The 13,124-nt window shown below is 37.2% G+C and overlaps 1 protein-coding gene and 1 long non-coding RNA gene across 7 annotated transcripts in view; both read right to left on the reverse strand.

The window, feature by feature from the left end:
• The window catches only part of LOC145503476 (uncharacterized), a 61,741-nt gene extending 50,130 nt beyond the window's left edge, over nucleotides 1-11,611 (reverse strand). Inside the window, exon 1 of the long non-coding RNA XR_014051485.1 lies at nucleotides 11,326-11,611. This is a non-coding gene — a long non-coding RNA (uncharacterized LOC145503476). The remainder of the gene's footprint in view (nucleotides 1-11,325) is intronic.
• Nucleotides 1-13,124, reverse strand: part of PPP3CA (protein phosphatase 3 catalytic subunit alpha) — a 316,719-nt gene that overhangs the window by 265,397 nt on the left and 38,198 nt on the right. The window lies entirely within an intron of this gene.

Here is a 13,124-nt window from a genome sequence, read left to right on the forward strand (position 1 = left end):
TGTTTCTTTTACCTTCATGCCAATGAATATTTACTGAGGACCTACATATGCTGTACAAAGGAGGAAGAGTAGTGAAAACAGGTAAAAAGTGTTCCCTGGTGAAGCTCACATTCCAACAAGAAGAGAAAGACAATCCACCATGAGTGTAAAATCTATAGTGTATTAGAATGTAATGTGTGCTGTGAGGAAAACTAAAAGAAGGAAGGAATATACAGAGTGCCCAGGGTATTGGAGGTCTGTAGATGTGATTTAAACACCATCTCCAGCACCTAAAAGGAAACGTGAAGACCCTCAATAAATAGTGGCTCATAGAATGGGCCAGACTGGCAAAAATCAAATAGTATATCCCATATTTCGGGGAGACTCCCTGGAAATAGTGATTGGTTTTGAGATGTGCAGGTAACAAGATCAGAGTCATTCGGATGCACAAGATTGGAGCAAGCAAGCTCCACTGTATTTGGTGCTGTGAACATGTTTGATTTGAAGCTATTGTAGCCATTTGGCAATCACGAGAATAAGCCATCATAGGTAGAAAAGCAGAGCCAAACAGAGCAAGAGAACCAGCACTGGTTACATCATGATTGTCTGGTTCAACTGACATCCAAAGATGTGTCCCTTAACTGAGTATGGAGTTGCTTCAGGCAATCAGAGCCTGTAAATCAACTATATCAGCTTTTCTTTGTACAGCAAAATAACTTCCTGCCTTGCTTTCACTAAAAGGAGTACTCTTAGGGGCCATTTCCTCATTTGGAAAAGTCAGAGTCACTGTTATGATGTTGTTTCATCCAGTCTGAGATGAGTTTCCTATTACTTGCAATCTAATGATTCTATACTGACATGCATCTCAATTTACTGTATAAATATAACACAAATTGTCTTCCCAGCACACATCACACTCATTAGTATGACCTTGTTTGAGTTTGGAATATTTCCTCTACTTTCCACTACCAGCCTCAAATCTCTACCAGTCCTACATAGAATATTCACATGCTACTTTCTTACCTGTTCCACAAAGCTTCACTATTAACCCATTCATTATTCATTCAGCTATTAAACAAATGTTTAGCAGGGACTGAGAAGAAGAAGAAAACAAGTAAGGCCAGTCCTGGTTCTTAAGGACATTTCAAAAAGGAAGGGGAATACTCCAATAATAGCTGTAAAAGCAAATGCAGGTCAATGGCTGCTTGCACAGAATGATTCTCAAAAGACAATGGCAGAGTGAAGGATGGGCGATTAAACACATGTTTCAGATGGTCCACAACTTCCCTCACTTCCTCTATGCCCACTGATGGTACTCACTTATTGTCCTATTATACAGCCCCCAACATCCCTTTTTTATAAGAAATATGGACACAATTCCTGCTCTCAATGACCTTAGAATCTTTTCTCCCCTAAAAGGTCCTAAGGTCCTTGAGGGCAGGAATTGGGTCCAATCTTTCTTATAAAAAGATTCTTTTATAAATCCATTATTCTTCTTTCTACCATATAACACAGAATGTCTCCCATAAATGTTTATTAACTTTAAATATGTTTATTTTGTTCTAAAACTTTTGAAAAGGACCATAGATGCTATTTGTAGCCCTAGTTAAATTTCATTGTTTTTTTAAACAGAGTACTAATTTTCCCTTATCTGTTTTGACAGCTGAAAGCTTATCAGAGCTGCTCATCCTAAATGACATCAGTAGATGCTCCTCTTCCCGTGGCATTTCCATGTGGCCTATAAATCAGTCTCTTCTTTGTGTGTCAAAATAACTTCCTGCTCTGCTTTCACTAACAGGAATAACTGGAGTACTCTCAGAAGCCAAAGAGATAATTACTTGAGAGAATTTCACTTCTGAGCACCAGATACAGGGATCACTACGCTGTGGCAATGAATTTCAAAGTGTCTACTGCCACAGTGGGCTTCCCTAGTGGTTTAGTGGTAAAGAATCTGCCTGCAATGCACAAAATGCAGGAGACACAGGTTTGATCTCTGGGTCAGGAAGATCCCCTGGAGGAAAGCATAGCAACCCACTCCAGTATTCTTGCCTGGAGAATCCCATGGACAGAGGGGCCTGGAGAGCTATAGTCCATGGAGTCACACAAGAGTCAAACACGACTTAGCAACTAAACAACTGCCACGATACTCCTTAATCAGGCTGTTTTCAATTTACATAAAAATTTTTAGAATGATGAACTAAGTGGAACTAACTACAGCTTTTAGTTCTCATGATAGAGCAAACAACAATTAATCAAAAAACAAGGAGCAGGGGTGGGCCACACATATTCCTGAACAAAGGTTCATGAATTCTTAAGAGCTGATATAATTCAAAAGGGGGGAAAAAAACATGTTTTCCTCATATGGTGAATAGTGAATCGTGTTTGTATTAAAGTTTGTTTCCATATGATGATCTCATATATCAGATTATAAAATCTGAATATTTTTAAAAAAACCTTTCCCAAACTATGTGGTCATTCATGGGTTACCATTTGTAAGTTTGATAAATCAATTTCCTAACCATACTGCCCAAATCTCATCCACTATTTCAAAATACTAAACTTTTGGTACATGGTACAGTAGACTATAGGAAGCTGGCCAAGAAACAAAGCTCACACTTAGGATGTGGCGTGTGGGCAAGCGCATTCTGAAGCCTGGGGCAGGAAAGTGTAAGCGGCAGAGAAACTGCTCTTGTCTTTGCTCCACTCTAATCCCACTAGCCTTCAGTTTTCTCCTTGCTTACTTCCTGGCTCCACCCCAGGCAATATTATAATTCCCATTTTTCACCTTCCCACACTTCCTCTTTTCCATATGACAATTTGGGCAGCGATTGACTGCCCAGAGCCCAGTCCAAGGGATGAGGCAAGCTCAGGAACTCTTTCTTCATCCTTTAGACCTCCAAGACAGCCCAACCTGCACAGTGACGGCTGTGTCCCCTTAAGAAAGGAAGTGGCTGCTCACTTTCTCTTTGCAGTACCTCCTCCTACTCCAGGACATTCCCTCCCATCTTCCCAGAGCTAGACGATGCTCCTTTGCCAACCTACATGTCCACTAGCATGGCATGGGTGGTCCACGCCCTCCTTTCACCTCCGTCTGGACACATAAACAGGTGCCTTTGGGCATATCACTTCAACTCCTTGGGTCTCAGATGATCCAAATGATGGTTAGATCGCTTGCAGTTCAATATTTTTGTTCCCAATTATTAAATATTCCTACAGCTTTGCTTTTACTGCTTTTGGCTTATTTGTTTCTTCTGTCTCTCTTCTGCTCAGTGAGGGCAGGGATAATGCCCAAGTTCTCAGGGGCTAGCACTGGGCCTGGCAGGCATCTAGGAGACGTTCTATATGTTTATGGAGCATGAATATACATAGATAGAAATATCAGTATTTCAACATCTTTAAAGCAAGTCTATTAAAGCAATAGGGAAAGAAGAAAATAATCTGCTTTTTCAGTTCACCAGTCACTGAACAAAGACTCTTGTTACCTAGAGGATGCCATCATCTTTGACCCTTTATGTCAAATAGGGTAGAAGAGAGCTGCTGCTACTGCTAAGTCGCCTCAGTCGTGTCCGACTCTGTGCGACCCCACAGACGGCAGCCCACCAGGCTCCGCCATCCCTGGGATTCTCCAGGCAAGAATACTGGAGTGGGGTGCCATTGCCTTCTCCAGCGGATGAAAGGGAAAAGTGAAAGTGAAGTTGCTCAGTCGTGTCCAACTCTTAGCGACCCCATGGACTGTAGCCTACCAGGCTCCTCAGTCCATGGGATTTTCCAGGCAAGAGTACTAGAGTGGGGTACCATTGCCTTCTCTGGTAGAAGAGAGCAGTGGTTCTCAAAGAGAAAATAGAATGGGAATGGGATTATAGTTCTCGGAACTATAAAAAGTACTACATGAGAGTGGGATTCTAAGTATTCTTTTTTTGAAGGCGGCATTCATTTCATCAAGTAATTCTGAAGCACTGATGCCTACCAACATATCACCTCAATGAGGAATCATCAAATTAGATGATCATTAAGGCCCTTCCAGCTTTAATCCTAGAACACATACTCAATTTTATCGAATCTCTATTATTTTTTCCAGGAGTACTTTAGTACTCCTAAATACTAAGTACATGTCAACTAGATGCAAAAACTTTATGTCCAATACATAGCTAATTTAATGGTTTATTTCACTAAGGCCTAAATTTTAAGTTTCTAATACCACTACACTTTAAAATTATATTTTGTGAATGTTAATGATGAAAATTAACACTGATGCAAAAACTACATATGGCAAGGAAGAGAGAGAGAGAGTTTTTCCCATCTAGGATAAGTTTTCTTAGTCCTAGCATGATTGAAATTTGGGGGTGGACAATTCCTTGCTGTGGGGGGCTGTCCTGTCCATCGAAGAATGTTTAGCAGCATCCCTGGCCTCTATTCATTAGCACGAGTACCTGACCCCTACCCCTAGTTATGACAATAAAAAATGTCTCCAAACATTACCAACAACCCCCATTCTGACCACACTGGGAACCAGTAGGGGAATAACATTAAAATGATTTAATTATCTAATTATGGGGTGTGTGTGTGTGTGTGCTTGTCACTCAGTCACACCTGATTCTTTGCAACCCATGGATATAGCCCTCCAGGCTCCTCTGTCCATGGAATTTTTCAGGCAAGAATACTAGAGCAAGTTGCCATTTCCCACTCCAGGGGATCCTCCTGACCCAGGGATCGAACCCATGTCTCTTGTGTCTCCTGCACTAGCAGGCAGGTTCTTTACCATTGCACCATCTAGTACTAATAGGCAATTACTTAAGGGAAGGAAGTACTTATCTGAAAGGATATTCACTCATTTGCTAGTTCCTTAAATCCTTTTGTGAATAATAAGAGAAATGAGCTTTATCAAAATAAGCATCAATTTTCTAATTTGTACATAAAGCATACACAGGTGGAAAACCTCAAACATCAGCATACACACACACACAGTCTAAGACTTAAAGAATTCTAAATAACATTTCCTAAAAGAATTCTAAATAACATTTCCTAAACATTTCTGGAAATTTCCTTTTGAAAAACTGGACACCCTCATTCAAAATCTCATTGTGGATCCCGTGATTTAAGACTATGTCTAGACAGAATAAAACAAAAAGGAAATTTGGCAATTCTTTTGATATGATTAGTCTGCTTCAAATTTTTCTCTTTGGGGTCTAAATTACAGCTTTTTGCTGTCAACACTAATAAATTTAACCAGATAATTAGCAAGTCTACAAATAACTTTTGCTATGTAGACATTACCAACCATAATGATTTAAAGATGTTTCCATCTTTTTCCACAAGACCTCTTAACCGGTTCTAAATCCCAGAGGCAAGTGTAAAAAGAAAATCACTCAAATTCAAGTCAAACACTCGAGACTGGGATCTTTTCACTTAGATAAACCAGACTCAACATCTTATGTACTTGAGACGAACTTCTCTACAACTGCAAGGCCTCAAGAATTATTCCTTCTCACTCAGTTTTCCTTTGTAACTGATTTGAAAACAGGCAAAGCTGTGGTTGTTTGTTTTTTTTTAAATTTCTTAAGGAATATTATGTTTTTCAAGCAAAATGTGTCAAGATCAGAGACACACTAACCATTTAACCTTAAAAAAATAAAAGTATGCAATTTAAAGATGTTTTTACATGGTGGCCTGAGAGAAATTTTCAAACTTTGTTAAGAATTCAAGCTTGTTAAAGTAATTTTCTGAGATAAAATTTAATTAATGTCAATGTAACCTTTAGGTCATTTTAAATTCTATTTGTGTCTCATTCTCAGCAGAAGATAGGAGTTAACCATTACATATTGGCTAGTATGTTTGTTTCTACAATTAAACATAGGCATTACATACCTATGCAAATTTTAAAGTTTATCATTCATCTAGAGTCTAACATGGTCCATATGCCTCCCAGTGCCTATTCTTCATCCATTTCACTATTCCTTAATAACTCTATGAGAAAGCTAAGGAAAAATAAAAAGAGGGTGGATAAGCTAGTTTCATTACACTCCAGGTTCTGATAAACCAATTCATTTTTTTTTTTTTTTTTGCTTTAGGTTAACCTCCTCAAAAATAATCATGAAGTAATTAGGAGAGTAGGTACATTTTCTCTTTAAAGATGGAACCTCAGTGTTATTCTTATGGATTCTGATGATTATGTCATTTTATTTAAGCATTTTATTCACAGGCTTATTTTCCCTAGAGTTTCAATTAGATTACTATGTTTCTATTTCCCAATAACTTTTTAAAAAATAAAGGATATCTTTTCTGAAGTTTATTTACTATCATAGAGCAAAAATTTACATTTATGCAAAGGTATGTACCACTGATAAACAGTCATATGCCCAAAGTTAGGAGACTTAAAACCATGTCTAAATTAGTCAGTAACTTGTAGCTAAACACTGCTAAGACATGGAATATGTCCTTCTTAACAATCCCTTCTACAACACAAGTCTGCCGTCAAGCTGCTGTAGAAATGTTTTGAAGTTAAATAAAAACATGTGAAACAGCAATATATTTAAATGCTGAGGGCTTCCTTAGAAAAATTTTAATATCTGCACAACTGGACACAATATCATTCCAGAAACATATAAAGTTCCTGTCAAAATCAATAACGGGTGTGTGTGTGCTTAGTCACTCGGTCATGTCTGACTCTTTGTGACCTGATGGACTATAGCCCGCCAGGCTCCTCTGTCCTTGGGATTCTCTAGGCAAAAATAATGCAGTGGGTTGCCATGCCCTCCTCTGGGGGACCTTCCCAACCCAGGGATCAAATCTGTGTCTCTTGCATCTTCTGCATTGGCAGGCAGATTCTTTACCATCTGAGCCACCAGGGACAAAGCAAGAAATATTTATATACTGCTGCTTTCCTCATTTTCTCTTATGATCTGTTCTTTTTAATAAAGTTTGGTTGCCTTCTGTCAATGATACTAGCAAGTGAAGGTTTCCTGAGCCTCCCTCCTCTTTTCTATTTCTTTTAGAGCTGCAATGAGATTTAGTCTGGATGATACACACTACCTATTTTAGCAAAGTGGCCACCACATGGTAAGTTAAAGAGTAACTAGAAACTTCCATTTCAACAATAAAGAACCCAAGGCATGGAGAAAAAATATCATCACACTTATTAACCATGACCTAAGTGATTACTGTATGGACACCATGAATTAATTTCATAATACAGGTCACTGCTTAACCAGGATAACATCAGCAGATCTATATAAGGTGACTGGAGCTGACCCAAGGTCTTTTAGGAACCCTGTAACTTGAATGTAGAGAGGGTATACTGGCCAATCATGTGGGTTGCCAGGAAGGAGAATCTACTGGTGACCAGCTCTGGGATAGGGTCAAACACTAGCCCCAACCTCTCCCCCCCACATAGCCAGCTATTAGCAGAAAACTCTGAACATAATCTATGGTAACAGAAGCTGCCACAAGCATTTTCCTCTGTTGTTTTGTGCAAAAATACTGGTCTGGGCAATGAGGATTCCCCTGCCCTGCTAAATCTCAGGTACTGAAGGTCTGATGCATACTCTTTTAGCCATTTTTAAGTAAAACATGAAGGTAATTTTTTGGGGACTGGTTTTTCATGCCTTATCATGATGTTTTGATTATAGCTCCTTTTGTTTGAATAGTTCAGCTGTTTTTACTTTTATCGCCACTACTTCAGGAGCCAGAGCACACTGCTGATACTAAGCAACAGGATCAGAAACGAGAGGACCAGCTCTTAAAGGAACAGGCTCTGCTCAGACTGAATTGTGCAAATCTCCACCAGGCTTTCTCAGCAGTGACAGGCCAATTGCAATGAATGATTCCAGAGGTTCCTCTCAGGTCCAAAGATCTAAGGATCTATGATGTGTTTTCCTTGTAGGTCCTGGAATCAGTACAAGCCAGTAGGTCACGCAGCTCCTTCTACACCAGCATCACAGAAAGGTGCTCCCCGTCAGATTCAAGTGTCCCTAAGGTACACCTCAAAGTCATTCAGGACCAGAGTTTCACACTCCCTTTTAAACTGGACTGAGGCAAAGAATGTTCATTCAAGGTCACCTAATAACTGGCAGTCAACACCTACACCTAGCAGGAATCTTTTTTTTTTTTTTTAATAAATGTTACATATCATAATTTTATAGTTTCCATCTTCTAGGTCTCTAAAATGCTGGAGGATAGAAAGTTTGTAACAAACACACAGTAAGCATGGATAAGTGATACTGAGTAAATGCGTTATAATTTCTGTTACAAGGTATCCAACCTATTTTCATCAGATCAGAAGCATTAGTAGGTAAAGACATATTTGTACTACTGTCCCCCTTTATCATCAAAGACTGGTATCCTGCACACCCCTATAGCTACTTTAAAAGGCTTTATCTTAACAAATTTTTATTCAATATCTATATGTGTCCCAGCTCTGTGCTTGGTTATAACTTGGCTTATAAAGTTAATGGTCTTTGCCCTCCAGGAACACAGTCTACTAAGGAAGAGTGGGGAAAAGGAAAGTAAAAAGGCAAATAACAGTCTAACATGCTGACTGCTATTTCAGAGAGACAAATAACTTAAATCACAAGAACAAATAAGCTAAACTATCACCAACTTTATATAACAGAGACAAAGTAAAAAGGTTAGTACACATACATATTAAACATTCCACGCTTTCACATCAAACTACCCATGTAAATACTTTGTATCCAGAAGATATGAGTCATAGAAATATTATAAAACATGTTTAGTCAGAAAACCTGTTTGGATCAAAGATTGGCCAAGTCACACATCTTGGCTTAGGTTTTCCTGACACATAAAGGACAAAGATCACATCAAAACATAAACTGTGATGACAATCTACTAGGGAAAAGGCATTTGTGTTACCATAGTGATAAAACACAGTCATTGCCATTTTTTTTTAGCATAATTGAGTTATAATTTTTGTCATTACTTTTAAGCTAATATTTTAAATCATTTTATGCCACATAATACAGCATTTTATATAAGGTCTTAGATGTTACTCCAGACTACATTGAAAATCCACTCCCCCAAAATCATGTATTTCTGAACAATGCTGAGTTCTCTCCATATCAATAACATCATTGTTCTGATTACTATTCACAGATAATTAGGTAGAAAAAGGAGAAGAAAAAAGGGGGGGTCAATAGTATTACACTGAAAGTACTCAAACTTAGGAAATAATTTCAAAAGTCCTTAACAGAAGTCACCATTATTCATCACAAATAGAATCATCTCAAATACCAACACAATAATCATATTTATACACACCTATATCTACAAATGCACATATATACATATTTACATATAAAATGTTTAATTTACATAACTATATATGTATATACACACACACACACACACACACTGATGACATATAAAGCAAGCATCCATGCCTTCAAATGTCTAAAACTTTGACTACAAAGTTCAATTTACTTACTATCAAAATCAAATTGATATACATCACTGTTTATTACATACTAGGTTCTCCCTACTCAAATATTTCCAGTGAAATTAGTGTACGAATCACCCAACTCTCTTGTCATTCTTCACCCAAGAAATGTAACAACAATGCTCACTTCTAAGAAAAATAGTCTTGCTTAGGTTTTTAAAGGGTGTTTTACCTATTTTAAAAATTATCTTGTACTTTTTTTAATACTTAATGACTGGGCTTACTCCAAATAATAAGATACTATTTTTTAAATTTATATATATATATATATATACACATATATATATGTATTTTAAATCACATGAGCTCAAAGGAAACTACTAGTTAATTAAAATAAAACATACAAGTAAATATTATTCATATCTGTCTTTTGCAGCAACTGGTTCATTGAATACAGTTTGTAGAGTATCCTAAAGAAATTTCAGTTTGAAAGAAAAAAAGTAAAAATGAAAGCAAAACTACCAGCTTCTACAAGGGTATACCTTTTCTTTGAAACAGTAATTAATCTCACTGATAGAGATTACTTGGACTTCTGAATAATATTTATTCCATGTATGAAAATAGGGAAATATTAAGTAAAATGGATAAATGCTGTAGAAAGAGCTCTATATTGAGAGTAAAGAGATGATTTATTAATTCACTTATGGCAGAAATACTTCTCAGCACGTTGCTGGAATGAAGTCCCAGCTCTGTAACCATGGACGGGGAATGCACTTCAGTTTGATCTTTGAAATGTATTTGCAGCCTCATCTTCAAGGTCCCTTCGGGCTCTGATACTATGAGAAGATCTGCTGAAATATTACATTGTTATAAGGATCTTTGTTGTTCAGTTGCTAGGTCATGTCCGACTCTTTGTGACCTCATGGACTGCAGCACACCAGGCTTCCCTGTCCTACACTGTCTCCCAGAATTTGCTCAAACTCACGTCCATTGAGTCAGTGATGCCATCCAACCATCTCATCCTCTGTCATCCACCTCTCCTCCTGTCTTCAATCTTTCCCAGCATCAAGGTCTTCCAATAGAATTATATAATCCCAGGAATAACGACAAAACTTTTCTAAATCAGTATACTGCCACAAAGCAATAAATGACACTTGATCTGTAATGACAATTCATTATAACATCCACCAATAAAAAGATAACACAAGTCATGTCTAAATCAGTCCTTACCATACACTTTTATACAGAGCTCCAAATAATCTAAAAGTACTCACTAGTTAATTCTCAACATTATCATTCCCCTTTGACAAAAGGAGAAATTGAGTCTCAGAGTCAGAAGAGTAATTTGGCCAAATATCAGCAAGACAGAGCCTCGCATGACAAATCAAAAGTTCCTGGCTCTCAGCCACTGTCTTTTAGGAGTATGCAGTAAGTGCCTCCTGAATCACTCCAAGGCAGAGTTATAAACTCAGTGCAAAGTTTAGGGACAAATTTATGTCTCACTTAACAATTGGGAGTGGTCATTAAGTAAAGCCTAAGTGTCATTCAAAGCTGTATCCCACTTCAAAATTCATCTCTTTATTAAGAAACACCAGAGAGATGTTTCATAATCAAGAAGGGCTTCACTCTCCCCCACAACTATGTCAAAATAAGAAGTATAATGCAGAATGTACAGTCTACTAGCATCTGAATTCAGTAATAATTTGTTCATGACACGTGTAATTCTAACTTGCTAAAAATTAACGTCTCCTTAAAGTTAAATGGTCATATTTTCTATTTAAAAAATTTTACCAGTACTTTGAAAATAACAAATGTAATGGGTATTCACATTTTTTTTTTACCTCCAGCTCACCAACAATCTCACATTAACTCACCCCAAGGGAAATTTCCATATTTTCATTATACATAAACAAAAATAGGGGCTTCCCAGGTGGCTCTAGTGGTAAAGAACCCACCTGCCAATGCTGCTGCTGCTGCTGCTGCTGCTAAGTCGCTTCAGTCGTGTCCGACTCCGTGTGACCCCGTAGACGGCAGCCCACCAGGCTCTGCCATCCCTGGGATTCTCCAGGCAAGAATACTGGGGTGGGTTGCCATTTCCTTCTCCAGTGCGTGAAAGGGAAAAGTGAAAGTGAAGTCGCTCAGTCGTGTCCGACCCCATGGACTGTAGCCTACCAGGCTTCTCCATCCATGGGATTTTCCAGGCAAGAGTACTGGAGTGGGGTGCCATTGCCTTCTCCACCTGCCGATGCAGGACGTGTAAAAGATGCAAGTTTGATCCTTTGGTAGGGAAGATCCCCTGGAGGAGGGGATGGCAACCCACTCCAGTATCCTTGCCTGGAGAATCCCACGGACAGAGGAGTCTAGCAGGCTACCGTCTACTGAGTTGCAAAGAGTCGGACACAACTAAAACAACTTAGCATGCATGCCCGCACACAAAAATATAAAAATGTATGCATTGTATGGGATAACTGTTTTTTATTAATAAAAATGATATAAAATACAAATTCATATATCTATGCACACAAGTTTCTGAAATTTATTTTGTTCTCTTAAAAAATACCGTGTACATTTTCCCAAGGGTATAGATATCTACAAATCTATTATTAAAGCTGCACAATATTCCATAGCCTGAATGTACTATATTCGGCTCAAAAAGTTTTCACTGCTTTTTTAATTAATAAAAATACATTTCAATTAACTTATATATAATGTATATAATATAAATTAACATATATAATTAACTTATATTAACAACACATAAGTTATTAACAATAGAAACCTTGTATTCTATCCTTATGTATTATATGCATTGGTATTTTCTGTACAACGGATTCCTAGAAGGACAGGACAACTGAGACAAACTAAAACCCATTACATAATTATATAAATTTTCTACCACATTTTCTGCAAACTTTTTTCTGCTTTTGTCTATGGTATCTTTTGCAAGTGAGAATCTTTACTTTTTACGTAACCAAATCTTTCAATATTTGCTTTATAGATCAAAGTTTTATAGCAAGCTTCCAAAGACCACTTTCATCAGGATATTTTACTAATATTCTCCTATGTTTTCTCCTAACATTTTTATTTCGATTGCTTTTAGTCTTGTGTTGTTAATATATTTAGAATCTATTTTTGTGTACGATATCGAACAAGCCCGTCTGTAAGCTATATGATTTTTTGAATAATCCATGCTTTTCTATTTAACTGAATTTTTATCATTTAGTAACTTTCACTGTGTACTAGAACCTGTTTCTGAATTTTGCCTGATGATGCTCATTTCTGTGCTAGTACTGCCCTGTCATTTCTAAGTTTTCATTCTTGGTATAAGGCAACATTCTACTGTAGTTTCATTTCTACAGGTGATGTTTTTTAAAGTTATTGTAACAAGAATCAAACACAGAATGTTGTATAGAGTTTAAAGCTTGCTCATCCAGATAAGGAAGTCACTGATCAATCTTCTAAATTCTTCATGTTAAGATTTTAGACAGTGTTGTATTTAAAAATGAATGAAAACTTATCTTTACATATCCAATAAGTTTATTTTTTATTGAAATATAGTTGATTTACAATGTTTTGTTAATTTCTGCTGTATCCAGTAGGTTTTAACATAAAATCCACAACTTCCATAGGTTCTAACCTTGATATCCGTGTATTCAATTTACCTACACAAGTAATTAAAGAGTATGAATGAAAAATATTTTTTGACCCTACATTTTTAATAATAAAACAATTTCACAAATCTCTAACAAATGCT

Source organism: Giraffa tippelskirchi, chromosome 1, assembly GCF_054371585.1.
Source record: "Giraffa tippelskirchi isolate mGirTip1 chromosome 1, T2T-mGirTip1v1.2.pri, whole genome shotgun sequence".
Classification (NCBI taxonomy): Eukaryota; Metazoa; Chordata; class Mammalia; order Artiodactyla; family Giraffidae; genus Giraffa; species Giraffa tippelskirchi.